The sequence below is a fragment of the Lethenteron reissneri genome, chromosome 53 (genome assembly GCF_015708825.2).
Source record: "Lethenteron reissneri isolate LAM-NWPU_2019-01 chromosome 53, ASM1570882v1, whole genome shotgun sequence".
Lineage (NCBI taxonomy): Eukaryota > Metazoa > Chordata > Hyperoartia > Petromyzontiformes > Petromyzontidae > Lethenteron > Lethenteron reissneri.
The window spans coordinates 3,542,628-3,545,346 of record NC_083831.1 but is presented as its reverse complement, the minus strand read 5'-3'; positions in this window follow the sequence as shown (position 1 = coordinate 3,545,346).

The window sequence follows — 2,719 nt, the reverse complement described above, 5'->3', positions numbered from 1 at the left end:
TAGAGCCTAGTCTCCATTGGTGTTGGACCAGATGACGCCAAAAAGCTGTCTCGGTGTGGACCAATCAACTTCAAGGACAGTGCATATCATTATCATCATCAGAGTTGTTTATTTTTTTTTGCATTTTGACTGCTTGTGTTGTGGTTATTGCAAACATGATGCCTTTTATAAAGGTGTCAGTTTTTGTACCAGTTGAAAGGGTGAAAACCTATTACTATATTTTGCCACTGGTAAAGGAGATGTCTCATAGTTTAAACCTTAATATTAGTCCGTGCAATGAGAGAACTCGAGGACGACCAAACTCACGCGCCAGCATGGTTGGTGGAAGTGTGGCCAAACAAGGTCCGTGACCCACACCGCGTGGTGAGACCCCGCTCCTGTATTTAGCGAGTGGATGAACGCTGTGGGTTGGCTTGGAGCAGTGAGGGTGCAAGATGCCCTTTCTGGGGGTGCGAGACGTGGCCGTGGTTTTATTGATTTATTTCTAAGATAAATAATCGAAATGCTATTTAAGCACGGGCACTGTTTTGTTTCATCAAACCCTGTGTATATTCATTCACTTAAACATTTGCGCTTGATAACCAAAGGAGTTCAAGGCTGCAGTAAATGTTAAGAACCACTGGTTTAAACGGTGGCGAGATGTTAACTACCTCGCCTGGTAGGCAGGAGGTCGTGGTTTAGTTCGCGACCCTGACGCCTGCTGCTGTATATTTGGAGTTCGTGTGTCTCTCTCTCTCTCTCCCTGTGGTCGCGTGGATTTTTCTCCGGGGTCTCCGGTGTTAAAGTTCACATTTAGAAACATTTGCTTAGAGCATTTGGCTGCTGTACATTGCCGTGATAAGCCACTTCGTTGAGCTTTCATGTCCCTTCCGTAGTGGCACGAGCAGGTAATTGCAGGACTGTGCCTTGACCTTGTACATCAGGTACACCTATAAACTATGTTTTTATTTTATTTTACTAGGTAAAGCCAACTGAGCTATAGCGACCTGGCCACAAATGATAGCTCAACGAAGTGGCTTATCATGTGGCAATGTATAGCAGTCAAATATTCTAAACGCCTGATGTTGATTTTTAAATGTGGAGGGAAAACCTGGAGCACCTGGCAAAAATCGACGCGACCACGTGCGGAGAGAGAGAGAGCGCGAGAGAGAACACGCAAACTCCAAATACACAGCAGCAGGTGTCAGGGGTCGGGATTGAACCCACGACCTCCTGTACACCAGGCGAGGTAGTTGACGCCTCTCATAGTCAGCAGTGGCCGGGGCGAGCCACTCACTCTGGGAACTCTGCCCGGTTGTGTTTTCTGTTTCTCTTGTGTCAGTCATTGCCAATCACCGGGACTCAGCTGCGGAATGCACAAAGCCAGCCAGCGCCAGTCCGCCCGGACAGCAATAACGTTCAAGTTCAGGGGTGGAGTTAAAAAAAAAACATCTCATCGAGTTCCTATTGTGTGTGGAGGCACCCCACCACCACCGTAGCGCGGCACGGCTCACGCACACGCACACACACAAAGACAAAGATCCCCCGTGTAGCCTTAACAGACTGTTCGGGTAAGTGCTGTTTGCGGAGTAGCAGCTATGAAGGCCGGAAAGGCACACGAGGGGGTGGGTGGCCAGCACCATGCTCGGCCGCCTTTGTCTCCCTAGTGGCGATGTTTTACACACCGTATTAGGTACTCATTTGAGGCTGAGTTGACCACTCACTCACTCACCCATTCAGCAACTCATTAACCCACTCACTCACCCACTCACTCACTCACCCACCCACTCATTGACTCACCCACTTACTTACTCACCCACTAACTCAACAACTTACTCACTCACCCACTCACTCACCCACCCACTCACTCACCCACTCACTCACTCACTCACCCACCCACTCACTCACCAACCCACCCACTCACCCACCCAATCACTGACTCACCCACTCACTCACCAACCCACCCACTTCACCCACCCACCGACGCAGTCACTCGCAAACTCACCCACTCAGTCACCCACTCACTCAACCACTCACTCACCCACTCACTCACCCACTCACTCAATCACCCACCCACTCATTGACTCACCCACTTACTTACTCACCCACTAACTCAACAACTTACTCACTCACCCACTCACTCACCCACCCACTCACTCACCCACTCACTCACTCACTCACCCACCCACTCACTCACCAACCCACCCACCCACTCACCCACCCAATCACTGACTCACCCACTCACTCACCAACCCACCCACTTCACTCACCCACCGACGCAGTCACTCGCAAACTCACCCACTCAGTCACCCACTCACTCAACCACTCACTCACCCACTCACTCACCCACTCACTCACCCACTCACTGACTCACCGACTCACCCACTAACTCACCGACTCAGTCACCCACTCACTCAACCACTCACTCACCTACTCACTCACCCACTCACTGACTCACCCTCTCACTCACCCACTCACGCAGCGCACAGCAGGTCACATCACTTTTCTTTCTGCTTCTTCCCTTGCCCTGTTCCACACTTTAGAATGCCCTCATCTCACCGTTCTCTCTTGCTAAACTCTCCTGAAAATAATAATAACCTTAGACACTCGTATCGATCACAACTTTGAGAGTGCTGTTTGTTACCGGCCGCTTGACGTTATTGACCTTTCCGATTCTCATGAAGGAATGAGAAACATCAAATAGAAAAATAAAAATCCCAGCCATTGTTTGCTTTCAATA